We start from the raw sequence: 16,726 nt of genomic DNA, 5'->3' as shown, positions 1-16,726 counted from the left end.
AGAAGATCCAATATGAAGGAGTCATGTTTTCTGTTACCAGTTGTCCTCTGGTCCAGAAAAAAGGAAGCGGCCTGTAAGCCTAGAGTGTGCCGGATGGACGTATACAGTGATTCAACATCCAGGGTAACCAGCAAGGTGTTGGGAGGGACCTTAAGATTGGCCATCTGTTCTATCAGGTGTGTAGAATCCCTAACATAAGAGGGAGACGATTGTGCCAGTGGTTGGAGGTAGAAGTCTAGGTAAATGCAAGGTCTCTCAAAAAGACCACCTATTCCCGAGACTATAGGCCTGCTGGGGGGTTCCGGCCTCCCCTTGTGAATTTTGGGTAGCATGTAAAAAGTTGGTGTGACCGGATGTCGAGTGGTGAGGAAATTTCTCTCCTTCAAGGAGATCACGCCCTGCCCATGAGCCGCAGATGTAAGCCTATCCAGACTTTTTTTGAAAATGAGTGTGGGATTTGAGGGGAGAGCTGTAAAACACTCTCTATTAGAGAGCTGTCGTTTGGCCTCCCTGGTATACATGTCTGTTGGCCATAAAACAACATTTCCCCCCTTATCCGCCTCTTTTATGAGGAATTCCTTGTTCTCTTTAAGTTTAGTCAGGGTTCGTCTTTCTTCTAGTGTTAAGTTGTTAGCTCTGTTGTTATCCAGATTCAGCCCCTCAATCTCTCTACATACTTTATTAAAAAAGATATTAATAGCCGGACATAATGAAAACGGTGGTGTTGCCTGGAATAGCAACCGGCCAGAGAAGGGTATCTTCTTACCTTGTTCATTCTCGTTCTCCTCCAATAGGCCCAATAGATCTTCAAAAACTTGTCTGTCCTCTGATGGCAATGTGTCGACAAGCTCTGGTTGGCTGTATAGATATTTAAACGTGAGCTGCCTACAGAATAAATAAAGATCTTTTGTCACCGTAAATTTATCCAGCCTGCTCATTGGGGCAAATGATAAGCCCTTAGAGAATAATGTGAGTTCCACCCTTGACAATTGGTAACTAGAAAGGTTTATTACCTGTAGATCATATTCATTACCTGCTACCAATTGCGTCTCCTGCTCCTCGTCTCTCTCTGTGGGGGTATGCAAATAAGAAAGCCGCGGAGACACCATCACGTGTTTCTCAACGCTGGCAGGAAACTAGCCAGGTCTTTCACCGGGAAGGAACAACCATGGGAAGGGCAGTCTCCAGTCAAGGAGACCACCTATACCAAACATGGTATCCATCCACAGACAGCCGTTTCGGGGTATTTGCCCCTCATCAGTGTGGAGTAGGAATCTGGCTAGTGTATTCCTACTCCACACTGATGAGGGGCAAATACCCCGAAACGGCTGTCTGTGGATGGATACCATGTTTGGTATAGGTGGTCTCCTTGACTGGAGACTGCCCTTCCCGTGGTTGTTCCTTCCCGGTGGAAGACCTGGCTAGTTTCCTGCCAGCGTTGAGAAACACGTGATGGTGTCTCCGCGGCTTTCTTATTTGCATACTTCCCAGGGGGCAATGCTCTAGAAACACTGCGTTGAGAAACACGTGATGGTGTCTCCGCAGTGGATATGTTGATCTCCCTAAGGTCAACAATGCTTGCTTAAGTAGTCTCTCTGTGGGGGTGTCTGCCATAATTGGTTCCTCCTGCCCCTTCTTTTTTGGTTTAGGTTTACGGCGGCCCCTCCGGGTACGCCTTCTGGATCGCTGGTATCCGTCGATAAAAAATCGCTCGAGGACGGCTCAGATGTTGCTTTGGCTACGTTTGGTGCTCTATTCGCTACTCGGCGTTTGTTACCGCGATGCGTCCACCTAAAGGTCCTATTGTCAGCGTAGTCGAATTTATTTTTCTTTCCCCTAATTATGTCCTTTTCAAACACATCCAGAATACTCTTTAATCTGCTCTGAAAGGGGGTCACTACTGTTATAGAATCCAATTGAAACATAATATGTTCCTTATTCTTTATTTCTTCTTTGAGCTCTATCAACAGAGAGCGATCATGTTCAATCAACATGTCCATAAGAATAAAGGAACAAGTTTGTAAACCCTGTTCCCAGGTAAGCCTGAACTGCCCATCAATCTCCCAAGCTGGAAATATCTGGACACGCAATCCCCTTGGGGTAATCTTCAACTTTTTGTACTCCTCCAATTCCTCAGATTCCACCACACCTTAACCACCCTCTTATGTAAATCGATTAATTCCTGAAAAAGCTGTTGATTCTCATCAAGTGTGTCTAATGAGGTAGCCGCTGTGCCTGTATTAGGAGCTGTACCGAAAACATCCAATGATTGATTGGACCAATATTGTTCCCTTGCTGCTAGATCCATGTATAGACAAAATTACAAACAAATAAAGCAAGATTCCGTTGACAAGATACAAAAAATCAACAACTAATATAATTTATGTGTGGATGGAAGAGGGGTCTGTAAGAGCTCTGAGATGGTTCATACTTTTCTAAGATAGCCCTGTGGACTGTCTTATACTTACTGAACTAAGGGGCCTGTGGGGCCGTACAATCTGTAATTATGCCATTGCAACATCATGGTAGTTTTTATGTGTATTCCCCATGCCTTTATGCATGAATTCTCGAATTTGTGAATTTTCAAATTTTTTGAGATTGGTACCAAGCCTCAACAAATTGCTATTGCGCACGCGCTGCCGGAGCTTATATATCCTGTTATTGTAAATTTGGTCTGTTTAAAAACAATAATCTACTAATACTCCTGTACGAATATGCGCCACGTATATCATCCTCTATTTGTGAGGAAGGTGTGTCTTTCCCAGCAATAACCCCTTCTTCCCCCCCTCCTCCCCCTCCCCCCCCCTCTTTCTTTATAGGTTTTAATCCTATGTTTATTTAATAATCATATTGAACTGAGGGATTAGTGGGGTTGTTTAACTTGTCCTCATGTCACTGCAATCTTATGACAGTACTTATGGGCATTGCCTATGCAATCATGCCCGGTCTTTGTGAGATCTGTACCGAGTCTCAACGGATCGCTACTGCGCATGCGCCGCTGGAGTATACATACTTTGTTGCCGGAAATCTGGTTTGCCTAACAATAATAATAAAAACCTATTAGCATACTCCTGTACTAACGTGCGCTACCTATACTACCTTGCGTTAGTGAGAAAATGTGTGTTTTCACATTAACAGCGTTGCTCTATCGGCGCATGCGCTGTAGAGATGTAGGGAGGGTCTCAGCCGAATCATGTGACTCGGCTAAAATGGCGGCCGTCATGTAGGAACGCTTCTTACCTTAATGCTGCACTGTTTGAATATCGCAAGCTGGTGAGTGATTACCTCATTTGGTCTATGACTTAAATAAGGCATACTTCTGACCACACACCGCCTGCTTCTCTTCCCCTGAGGAAGCCTCCTGTATGGAGGCGATACGCGTGGGGTAACCTTGCCAAAGCATCCCACCCCTCTTACTATATTGGTATTCTGCTATGCCTGCACTCTATCACATTTTAGGACAGTGAGTATGGGCTGTCGCTGCACTCTCAATAGAGTATTGTCCGGTTAACCTGCACAGCCACAGCAGTCTGTGCTTAGGTATTTGTCCTATATGTTTACTATACTCTATTTTGTATGTGCTGTACATTGTACATAAAATACACCACTGCTGTATACCACTGTGCTTGATGTGCACACTATACTACGCTAGCCCTAGTGGAGATTTTTTGTATTCGGTACCGCTTGGTTATTTTCTTGTTCAGCTAGCCTGCACAGCCACAGCACCCAGTGCTCAGGTATTGCCCTATACACATGTTTTATTCTATCTTGCGGGTACTATAGATGGACTGTGCTCACCTTTTTACCTAGTTGATTTAATTGGTAAGCTCTATATGGGGTACCTATACTCACTGTCCACTGCCATGTCTGATGTGCACATTTTAGTATGCTAGCCCTGGGGTTGGTTTGCACTATTTGGTACCGTCTCTATATTTCCCCTAGGAGTGTCTGTTACCTCTAGGGTCTGATACGTATCTTTGGGTGCCGCATATAATTCATATTTATAATCCAGACGCCGTACAAGTGTCCTATTTGCTGGTGACCCCTCCTTGATCACAGGAGCCCTACAGCCTTCCATTACCAAAGGCTGATCTTATGTGTACACTGACAATACCTTACAGGTATTCTGATGAATTATTTTGTGCAGGCTACTTAGCATGTTTGCATTATACTTCTACAAGAGGGGTGTTGAATACATTTTCTATTGCGATACATCATTTATGGCTATTGGCCAGGGGATTGTTGTTTTTAAGTGTTTTTAATGTCATTTTGTGTGCCTTCACCTCCAGTGTGAAGATCCATGTATTGTTCTTTTGTAATTAATAAAATTTCACCTCTTTCAATAATATAACCCACACACTGTCCCTCTGCATAATATACCCCTATGTTGCCCCTCTCTATAATGTCTCCCCACATTGCCCCTCTCCATAATGTCTCTCCACATTGCCCCTCTCCATAATGTCTCCGCATGCTGCCTCTTTCCATAATATCTCTCAAAGTGCCCCTTCTCTATAATGTCCCCCCACACTGCCCCTCTTCATAATGTCCCCAAGCACAGCTTCTCTCCATAATTTCCCCCTGTTACGAACTGTGCCGAGGAGGTCACTCAAGATCCCTCCGCTTAGATGTGGACCTGTCAATCTGTGATGAAACTGCACCTTGCAGCCCCACCCTGATGTCTTTAATACGTTGAAGCCATGCAATATGACATCGTCACTTCCGCCAACAAGTGACATACCGTGCCCCTAGGGGTATGTAAGGTCCGTTTGGCATAGTGCTGTGAAGGCCTAGGCTATGAATCGTTTGTCCAGTATGATATTATATTACAATAAGATTAATCTGTATTTTCTATGTTTTATGTATTGCTTTTTACATATACCTGAATGAAATGTTGCAAGGATTGTAAATGTAAACCAACTATGCTTAGGGCTAAGTAATGAGTTTGCAGTCTCATAAATAAGTAAAGTGACATTCTTCAATAGGACACGTTCTTGGAAAACCGGTTAGACTCATGATTAAGCAATATTCTTGAATAGACTTTCCTCTCTTCCCAGACACACCTGAATGCCTTAAAGGAATGTTGTTTTACAGGACTGTCCAAAAAGCTGTATAAAATGTTATGCTTCTGAATACACGGGCAGAAGACCTTCACTTCTCCCAAATAGAGACACGTTTCTCTGTGTGGTCATTTTCTTGATTCATATACATCTGCGCAGTTCTGATTTGAAATCCACCTCCGTGACCCTGAGAGACCAGGAGGTCTCCCCCAACAGTGCAACACTAACACCTCCTTTCCACGTGTGCATGGGTTCACAGGGGGGCAAGAAAAGACAGAGTTTGTGTGGCACCCAGCTCTCTCACAACCCCAAAAGGCTGACAGACCTTTTCACTAGGTCCAGTGAAACAGGATTCTGCCAGTCCGGTAGGCTGCGAGAAGTTCCTCATTAGATATAAGCTTGGTCCGTTAGCAGGACTATATTGGGCCAGAAACCAGCCCAGGTAACATGTAATGTTAAACCAAGCTCACGAACATGGGGTTCGGGGATAGAGATAAAAGAAACAGCCCAACATTAAATTATATATTTAATCGCCTTAAGGGCACTCTAGATAATACACTATATACAAGAGATGATTTACACTTATGTCAGAAATACAGTTACAGATAAGTTATGGTTGCAAACAGATACACAGACGGATCAGTTACCTTGTTCATTTATGATTAGGCCTGAGGCTGGCTGGCACAGGGGAGGCTCTGGAGCCACTGGTTCCCTTGGGACTTTCCCACACGTCACACAACATGATCTCCCAGAGAAAAGACACTCACAAAATCTCCACTCTCATTTTTATGAACCTACATACCTTCCATGTCCCATCCCACCTTGTGACCTAAGAAAGGGCTGGACATGGGATGTGTTTTCAGTTTCCAGAAAGTTATGAATTGGCAGGTTTCCCCATATCCCTTAAGTGTCCCACACGGAAGATTTGACCATCATATTCCTAGTTATGATTTGATCTTTCTATGGATAAGAAACACGGGGTGCCTATTGTCTTCCTGCGGCCAATTATTAATAACGGCCTGATCTGCAAATCCCCCTATTATTGAAAAATATGTGTGATGTCGCCGCCCCACCAACACCCCACCTACTGTCTCCTCCCCAATATCCTATAGAATGTAAGCCGCAAGGGCAGGGTCATCTTCCCTCTGTACCAGTTTGTCTATTGTAACTTGTATATGTATTCTGTATGTAACCCCTTCTCATGTACAGCACCATGGAATCAATGGTGCTTTATAAATAAATATTAATAATAATAATAATAATGTGTATCTCGCCATCGTGAAGCTGGAAATATGCCTGCCCTATCTGTAGGAGCGACGCACTCCCCAATATTGGAGCTCTTACACAGGAGCCTCAAAGTCTGAACAATCTTGTTTGAAGCTGCCTGTAAATTTTGTAGTTGCCCGCCCAACCTAGCTAAATTAATCTTTTTTGTTTTGTTTTTTTTTAAATCAGATACATTTTTATTGCATTTTAAAACTTTCATAAACATAACAACAAATTGTGAGGGTAGTCCTCACACATACCCCCTCCCCTCCCCTCCCTCCCCTCTCCCTCCCCCCACCCTCTTCCGGTCGACAGTCTCACCCCTCCACTCTCTACATCCCTCTTTATTCACATAACCTGCCCTCCTTATTTCTCAGCCACTGCGATCTTTCCTTTCCTACCTATAGTCTAAATATCCTATCTTTCCGTAGATCAAATGACGCTAATCCTGGAATGTCCAGTCACTTGCTCCAGATCTTCTCATATTGAGTTCTCCTTCCTCTTTTAATATAAACATTTTTCTCCATATAAATAATATAATTCACTTTTTCAACAAATTCCTTACGTGCCGGTGCTTTTTCAGATAGCCAATACAAGGCAATTAGTTTCCTTGCTGCATACAACAATCGTGCCACTGCAAGTTTCAATTGTTCATCCACCCCCACTTCATCCACATAGCCCAGCACACACACCAGCAGGTTTCTGGGTAGGTCCACTTGAATCACTGATTGAATTAAATTTAACACTGTGATCCAAAACCCTTGTAAACACGGGCATTCCCACAACATTTGCATGATCCCTGCTTCCTCCACAGTACATTTTGGACATTTGGTATCCGTTCTTGTCGCGAGCGGAGGAGGGGACGCTGCGCTCTCCCACTGCTCGGGTCCGGCTGCTGCTGCTCGGTGGTGGCTCGAGCGGTGGGCCGGATCCCGGGGACTCGAGCGGCGTTCCTCGCCCGTGAGTGAAAAGGGGGAATTGATTGTGGGGATTTGATATTGTACATATATAGTGAAAAAAACAATCCCTTATTAAAATTCAATTTTTATTAAATATATCTTAAAAATTCCCAAGTGATTCACCTACAAAAGTATATCAGGGTAATATAAATATACACCAGGGTAGCCACCCCTGTACTAGATACAATCAGAGGTAGTAAAGCCGGGGGTATGGGCTCCCAAATGGGATTAATCTGGCCCTATTAGGACCTACGATCTCACACCTTCCTACCGACGGAGGTAAATCACCTTAACTTAGCCGGGCGCCCCCGTTCCTCGGTGGCTATCCCTGACTTACCCTATTAAATACCCTACCATATGCGGAAAAATGCCTGAGCAAGTCACTTCCATATTATTGGTTGGACTCTCTCCCCCACCACACAGCCTTAGGAGGGGGCAAAATATCACTCCACCTGTTCAATATGCTCCAATTCAGCTGGTCATAAATCATATACAGGGAAAATAGATGTCACTACCCCTTATTCAGTTAATATGCTCAAATTCAGCAGGTCATAAATTCATGTAAGGGATAATACATGCCCCAACCAGCTGTCTAAATAATATACTCAAAATAGCTGGTCATTGGTTTATACACGACCAGAAACCAAACTGTCTAGTTCACTGATCATCCATCAAAAAACAGGGATACTAGGTACCACAGCGCCCCGATACCCAGATCAGATTGGTATACCCCAATTTTGACCAGAATAAATTCGGATGCAGGGGAGGAAATAGTCCAATTACCAGGTCATCCCAAAAATTTAAGATAACACATTAAACTTGCTTTAAAGCAAATCCCAACCTCTGGAACAATGCCAGTCTATACAATCAGTACACATGAATAAATATCATTTTAAGCTGATGCATTAACTTCCCTTTATCAAGTGCATTCTCACTGCCTCGACGCGTTTCTTCATGTGCTGCCATATGAAGACATGTACCATCATTAGAATGTTTCCCTGTCTCCCTGGGCCTCCTGATGAACCGGATTAGAGGGCGGAGAAACGCGTCGAGGCAGTGCGAATGCACTTGATAAAGGGAAGTTAATGCATCAGCTTAAAATGATATTTATTCATGTGTACTGATTGTATAGACTGGCATTGTTCCAGAGGTTGGGATTTGCTTTAAAGCAAGTTTAATGTGTTATCTTAAATTTTTGGGATGACCTGGTAATTGGACTATTTCCTCCCCTGCATCCGAATTTATTCTGGTCAAAATTGGGGTATACCAATCTGATCTGGGTATCGGGGCGCTGTGGTACCTAGTATCCCTGTTTTTTGATGGATGATCAGTGAACTAGACAGTTTGGTTTCTGGTCGTGTATAAACCAATGACCAGCTATTTTGAGTATATTATTTAGACAGCTGGTTGGGGCATGTATTATCCCTTACATGAATTTATGACCTGCTGAATTTGAGCATATTAACTGAATAAGGGGTAGTGACATCTATTTTCCCTGTATATGATTTATGACCAGCTGAATTGGAGCATATTGAACAGGTGGAGTGATATTTTGCCCCCTCCTAAGGCTGTGTGGTGGGGGAGAGAGTCCAACCAATAATATAGAAGTGACTTGCTCAGGCATTTTTCCGCATATGGTAGGGTATTTAATAGGGTAAGTCAGGGATAGCCACCGAGGAACGGGGGCGCCCGGCTAAGTTAAGGTGATTTACCTCCGTCGGTAGGAAGGTGTGAGATCGTAGGTCCTAATAGGGCCAGATTAATCCCATTTGGGAGCCCATACCCCCGGCTTTACTACCTCTGATTGTATCTAGTACAGGGGTGGCTACCCTGGTGTATATTTATATTACCCTGATATACTTTTGTAGGTGAATCACTTGGGAATTTTTAAGATATATTTAATAAAAATTGAATTTTAATAAGGGATTGTTTTTTTCACTATATATGTACTTTCTGACTTCCCTAAAAAATATTTTTGGTTGTTAGGATTTGATATTGTCCGTGACGCCACCCATGGTTGTGGTGAGATTGGTGACACCACCGCTGCTCTGGACGGGGATCTCGGGAGCGATGACAGGGAGCAGCCTGGATGTTAGTTCTCCCCTCCGTGGGTAGGGGGGTTGGTTGTCCCGGGGCCCGGTGAGGGGGTAGGGATGGATAGCAGGCGGGTTACAGGGCCTGGTGAGGTGCAGGGTCGTGGGGGCAGCGCTGTGCCGCACGGCACGGTGGTACTCAATCAGCCAATGATAAACACAGAGTCTCCGGTAAAACAAATGGCTGGATGGACGGGTCCCACAGACGGCTGCGGTGTTTCTCCTCCCGGCAGGTTGATGGTGACTGCCTTTCCCTGCACCTGTGTAGTGTAAACGGTTCCAATGGGTTCCCACCGGTAACCCGCTCCCCAGCTTGAAGGTTGCTAAAGGAGCCCCTTTTGTCCGCAGGCTCTGGCCCTGGGAACTTTAGCCTTGGCGGTGATTGTGTTTCCCTCTAATGGTTGGACTGTTGCCTTCTGTCGGGACTTGGCTGCTGGGAAACCCAGGAGGTTCCCTTCGCTAACGGATTTGACAAATTGCACGGCAACTCCTAGCCTTGTCAGGGTCCATAAGCCCCTGCCGGATGGTGCTGGCTTCTCTTTGCGTACTGGTCCGGTACCGCCGGGCCACCGCCCGTCCACGGTCCTTACGTCTAGCTCCAATAGGCCTCTCCTGCAGACGGTCACCACCGTCTGCCAACCTTGCTGTTCCGTCCGGGCCACACACCCGGACCAACTTCTGTCTGCTCCTTTACCACTTCACTCCTTCCACTTTTACTTCCCAACTCAAAACTGACTATTTTTCCCGCCTCCAGGACTGTGAACTCCTCGGTGGGCGGGACCAACCGCCTGGCCCACCCCCTGGTGTGAACATCAGCCCCTGGAGGGAGGCAACAAGGGCTTTTGTCTGACTTTGGTGTGCCTGACCGGGAGTGTGGGGTGTGTTGGTGTAGTGCTTGTGACGTCCTGGCTTGTCCAGGGCGCCACATTCCCCCTTAGTAAAATGCAGACCGTCCGCGGGCTGCCCGTCCATCACCGGTTTTATTTTCACAACTGAAAAAGATAAACGGTAAAACATATAAAAACATTTTTCAATCTTCCCACATCGGGAGGCACATACTTAAACGTTGCTAACGGTAACGGCTTCCGCTCTCTCCCACCCAAGCAACCTGGCCCTGATGCTGCCCCTAAGCAAATGGGCAACACCCCTTGACCCCAGTCCAGCACAAGTTACCCGAACGGGTTCTGTCCTTTTCAGGGGACCCACGTCCATGGGGAACCCCTGAAACCCCCGGAGGTTCGCCACTGGTTGCGGTAGTGGCGGGCCTGGGCCATCACTTCCCTCCAGGCCCATCCTCCAAATCAGCCTCTCCGGAGGCGGTAACGGTTTAGCCATAAAAACATTTTTATTTACATACCACAAGTTCATGATTGCCCTGCCAGTTCTCGGGCTTGTCCGTAGCAGTTTCTACGCATAAACTTGCAAACGGTCCCCACGGGGACAACAGTTGCCGGCAACGACCGGTTCTAATCAGGGTTTTGTCAATCAGGTGAACTTCGGTTGATCACTCTATCATTCTTTTAAAACTTTTAAACGGTACTTTGGTGGTCCCAACGGGGACAACTTGCAGCGGGGCTCCGCTGACTTTGGAGCGGCTACTACCGCAGGGGGTCGGCCCACTCGGGGACCGGTCGGTACATCGGGTTCTCCTTACACAGGCAGTTCAGTCCAGAACCACTGACGGCCGTTAAGAACGGTGGCGGGGGCAGTGTGGTCGGAACCCCCTCCTCCATCAGCGACATTCTCTCTGGACCTCCGGCTGCGGTGCCGGCCCCCGGCTCCCATGCAATAAGGGCTGGTTCTGGGGTTTGGGTGGCCTGGTCACGACGCGGCACGGCCGCAGCGGTCCCTTGCTCACGGGCCCCCACTACGGCAACCATCCTGCGCATCTCCGCCTTCCAGTCTAGCAGCTGCTGCAGGCTCTGCGCCCTCACCTTCAAGCAGAACCGGCCCAGCTCCCGTTCCAGCCAAGCAGCGGTCCCGGCGGGGAGCTCACCCGGGCCGCAGTCTTCAAAGGCTACTCTTCCTCGGTTCCCCCAGAGCTTGGACGCTCCGGTAGCGGGTACTCCCGCACTCCAATTTGAGGACGCCGCCATCTCTCCATCCGTGTCCCCTTAAAGGCCACTTCACACATAACGAGATTGTGAACGAGATCGTTACTACGTCACAGTTTCTGTGACGCAAGAACGACTTCAATTGCGATCTCGTCACATTTGACACGTACCAACGATTCACCCCCTGCTGCGAAATCACTGATCGATGCCGAACAGCTTGGGCCATTTTTGGCTCGTTGGAGTCCTGCTGGGCTGCATGAATCTGTATGTTTGACACCCTACTAACGATTTCGTTGACGACCTAGATGAGATGCACGAAGGCGTGTTGTTGCGTCCCCGTTTCCACGCCCCTTCTGCACCCATTGGTTGGCGCTGAGAACAATAGCGTGTAGTTACGTCACCATTTCCGCGCCCCTCTCTGCACCGATTGGTTAGCAATGAGAACATTATTGCATTCTGATTGGGTATCGCTTCATGCTTTGTTCCCTTTTGAGTCTTCTAGGAACAAACCTGTGACTACACCCAGATTCATTCGTGCTTTGTTCCCGCTTGCTTGGTTTTCGGATCAAAGCCGCATCTGCACTTGGATTAATCCCTCATTCGTTCCCGAGCGTGTCGCTGTGAGGATCGAAACTGCGATTATTAATAGATAGCATAGACGGCTGCATTTTCTGGACGCGGTAAGTCATTTTTGAAAAGTCTTTGTTACTTGTTCCATGTTTTTGTTATAGTATTGAAAGTATTTGTGTTTATAGATAGTAATTATTTTTGCGGATAATGAAAGTGGTTGGTTGTTATCTGTATACATATTGCCTTTTGTGCGTCCATCGTCCTTTTATGTGTCCTTATCTAGTATTGCTGGCTATTTTGTCTCTCTGCTACAGCCGCCATTTTGTTTCTCTGACACAGTTACAGCCGCCATTTTGTTTCTCTGACACAGTTACAGCCGCCATTTTGTTTCTCTGACACAGTTACAGCCGCCATTTTGTTTCTCTGACACAGTTACAGCCGCCATTTTGTTTCTCTGACACAGTTACAGCCGCCATTTTATTTCTCTGACACAGTTACAGCCGCCATTTTGTTTCTCTGACACAGTTAGAACTGGTGCACTTCTATGGGGGCGGCCGAAACGTCTAACGGCGGAAAGACAAAGGTTCAATTACAGATTATCAAGGGCACGCAGGGTTGTGGAAAATGCCTTTGGGATAATGGCAAATCGCTTCCGAGTTTTCCACACACCAATTAACCTGAGTCTACCATCAATAGACGCAGTTGTTTTGGCCTGTTGCGCCCTTCACAACTTTCTTCGACGGCGAGATGCTATTACGTACTGTCCAACAGGCTTTGTAGACTCTGTTGACTTAAATGGTGAAGTGGTGCTTGGCGAATGGCATTCTGAAGATCCCGCAATCGCAGGACTTCAACCATTGGCGCCCGGCAGAAATACCGATGATGCGAAGGCCTGTCGAGAAAAGTACTGCCAATATTTTAATGGTCCTGGTGCAATTACGTGGCAGCATTAGATAAACTTGTATTGAGCACATTTATGCTGAGTTTTATTTTCTTGTATTGATTTGTTTAAGAAACTTCCCTTCTTAATTTTAAAATATATGGTTACTTGTATTGTTATGTTCATCACATTTATACTAAAATGTCATTTTTGAAAAATGATTACTTTAATAAACAGTTGTTTTTACTTTCCACAAGATTTGTTTGTCATTCATTCACTATTAAGGGCTACTGTGGGGAGCAGTACCACCATTGCTGCCGTTCCATCACCCCCGGAGGCCCCATACAGTAGCGGCGGATTAAGGTGGCGTCACGAATATAAACTACAATCACCCCCACTGAAGCCATATCAGTTGACTCCTGCTAGGGTCACGAGGTGGGGCCCCGCCACCACTTACGACCTCCAGACTAGTCCGGCCCGGCACCGGGTGTCCCATAGTCCTGGGGTGGGCGAGTCATCACCGCTAGCATTGGGCCTCCTGCTCCGGATCGCACATTGAGAGTGAGCGTAGCGAACAACAGCGTGCCAAAATATGCGCCAAACCAGTTGATTTCCACCACATATTACATATCGGTGCACTAAGAAGAAATTGCACAATATATTTTATGGTGAATTTTTTCATGATACCCTAGTAAAAATGCTCAATGGTATGACTAAAATTTGATTTTTGGGTTTAAAAGTAAAATGTTCACTTTTAACTTCAACATTGCTTTTCTTTAGGTAAAACCCTGAAAAGGTTTATTTACTTCCTCAATTTGGCGTCCAGCTGTATGATGAATACATCATTTAGGGCTCTTGTACAATTATGATTTCCATGTGCCAATGCAATAAAAAAAAAACACAATGTTATATGAAGCCGTATATATTTTTATTTGGGGTTTTTAAACGGGGACGTTTGTGCGTCCCCGAAAACGTCATCAAACAACATCTCTTTATCGATTTTTTATAATTGTATGTGCGCTCGCAGTGTGTGCTATCACGACCCTTGACACACCATTTGCGTCATAGCGCGATCTCATTTCTGCAGCAAAGATCATTCATTATGATTTGTTAAAAGTGAGTCGCACTTTCACCTTCAATCATAGCAATTGTAATATTTCACCAATCAACAATCCAGCCATGGCCGAAGATGTAATATCATCGGCCATTGGCTGGAGCAGGATCAACAACGCCCACCCCAATCTGATTGGAGCTAGCGTTCATGTGACGCTATCCGTCGAATCAGATGTGAAGAGGCGTTACCACGGGTGACGCAACTGCGTTTGCTACGCAGACACACCTGCGACCAATGATAACAATGGCGGCACGCAGGAGAGCGACAGCTTGGGGAGAGGCGGAGGTCCGTTATCTAATAAGGGAAGTGGATGCTCGCGACTACGATTTCCGTGGGTCGCAAGAGCATCCACTTCTCCATAAAAAAGCGGTATTGCGCAGGATCCAACGTGGGCTGAGGAGGAAGTTTAATTTGCAGCGCACCTGTGCCCAGATCCGCAAAAAACTAGCGGATCTGCGGTACCGCTCCAGTGCCCGGATCTCTGCCATACAAGCAGAGTTGCAGTCTAACCAAGGTAGGTGCAGATGAGTGTGCCTAGGCAACTTATAATGGTGTTCTTAAATATATATATATCTATCTATATATAATTATATATATATATATATATATATATAAAATTATAAAAATAAATATATATATATATATAATTATAAAAATAAATATATATATATATATATATATATATATTATATATAAATAATATATATATCTATATATATAATTATAAAAATAAATATATATATAATACATATTAATTATATATATATATATAATTATAAAAATAAATATACACATATAATATATAAATAATAAATATATATATTTAAATGTATATATATTTATTATATATATATATATATATATATATATTTATTTTTTTTTAATTAAAATTATATATATATAATCTATCGATCTATGTAATAGATCGATAGATAGATTATATATATAATATATATATAAAATTATAAAAATAAATATATATATATATATAATTATAAAAATAAATATATACATACAATATATAAATAATAAATATATATATTTAAATGTATATATATTTATTATATATATATATATATATATATTTTTTTTTTTATTAAAATTATATATATATAATCTATCGATCTATGATCGATAGATAGATTATATATATATTATATATATATATATATTATATATATAATATGTAATAGATCTATATATATAGATCTATTGCATAGATCGATAGATACACCGACACTTGTGGTACGGGCTAATTACACTGACACTCGGGACACAGGGAAATTACGCAGACACTAGGCTCTCTACACCAAGATTTCCCATGAACTGACAACCCTCTATCAGCACACAGTTTTCATATGTTCTGATATACCTCTTGTCCTTGGCACCCAGCTTCGCCATGCTTGGCAAAACATCATTCCCTCAGCACCCAGCTTTCCCATATCAGAGAGAGCATGGGAAAGCTGGGTGCTGTGGGTAGTGGGCCTTTTTCCCTCAGCATAAAAAAATTCCATCTCCTGCTTGTATTTTTGTCCCCCCTCATATCTAGTTCTCCAAATACAATATTGGCCCCCCACATAGCCTTCCATATAGTATAAAGGGTTCCACATAACCCTTCATATGTTAGAATGCATCCCATAGTCCTCCATGAACTGTAATGAATTTCCTAGAGTTCTCCATGTATTTTAATTCACCCCATAGTTCTCCATATATTATACTGCACCACATAGTCCACAATGTGTTCTAATGCACCCCCATAGTCCATGTATAAGGTAGGCTACGTAGTCCGCCATATATTTTAATGTACCCCCCACAGTCCTATATGTATCATAACGCAACCACATTAAACTTTATATTTTCTTAAGAACCCCCAGAGGAGCAAGGGGCCGCAGAGGATGGAGAGCCCCCACAGGTGCATGTGCCCCATGACGATCCCGAGCCCCCGGTGGAGCTACAGCCACCAGAGGAGGAGGAGCACCCATAGGAGCCACCGGCCGGATCGGCCCCCGGTAATTGTTTCATATAACATAAACTCCATATAAAGTGCAAAACAAAAAGCTGTTGAGTACTATAAAGTGTTTTTTGTTTTCATAGATGGTAGTCCAGGTTCGATTAGTCCATCTATATCGGACGAGGGGGATAACCGTAAGTCATGAATCTCCTACTTTGTAATAATAAGCAGAAATAAAAATTATGATTTGTAACTTTTACCATTACCTCCATAGGCATACCCACTTTGGCTGAACTACTCTCCTCACAAGCGACCATCGTCGCTTCACAAAGACGACTGATGGCAGCCCAGAGGAGGCTGATGGCCAAAGTGGGGCGGCATGCGGCGATGCTGGCCCGTTATGTGGCTGGCCAAGGGGAGGGCAGCAGCAACTAACGGGGATCTTTTTTTTTTTTCTTTAAAAATTTACATGTTTTGTTTACATGTTGTGTGATAAAAAATTTGAAACTGATATCTGCTGTTTGGTATGTCTCATTGCATTGCAAGTTAACAGCTATCACCACTCACAAACTCACCACTCACAAACATCATATTACATGTAGGCATCTGTATAGATGCACCAATCCCATTAATCCAACTTTGGCGGAGCAGGATGTCGAGTCAGGTGACAACTGTGGTGCAGTGGGCACTATATAAAAGGCTGGTCTAATAGCGAGAAGGTGGAGTTGATGCCAAGGTTACAAAGGAAGAAGACGTGTGTGCAGTAGGTCAGGCTCATGTTG

The 16,726-nt window shown here is 44.4% G+C and overlaps 1 long non-coding RNA gene across 1 annotated transcript in view; it reads left to right on the top strand.

Moving 5' to 3' along the window:
- The window catches only part of LOC142245248 (uncharacterized), a 160,186-nt gene extending 143,807 nt beyond the window's left edge, over window positions 1-16,379 (top strand). The window contains exons 2-4 of the long non-coding RNA XR_012724752.1: window positions 15,859-16,002; window positions 16,088-16,138; window positions 16,219-16,379. This is a non-coding gene — a long non-coding RNA (uncharacterized LOC142245248). The remainder of the gene's footprint in view (window positions 1-15,858; window positions 16,003-16,087; window positions 16,139-16,218) is intronic.
- Window positions 16,380-16,726: the final 347 nt, after the last annotated feature.

The sequence above is a fragment of the Anomaloglossus baeobatrachus genome, chromosome 7 (assembly GCF_048569485.1).
Source record: "Anomaloglossus baeobatrachus isolate aAnoBae1 chromosome 7, aAnoBae1.hap1, whole genome shotgun sequence".
Classification (NCBI taxonomy): Eukaryota; Metazoa; Chordata; class Amphibia; order Anura; family Aromobatidae; genus Anomaloglossus; species Anomaloglossus baeobatrachus.
Note: the sequence above shows the minus strand (reverse complement) of the source record. Positions and strands in the feature narration are given on the sequence as shown.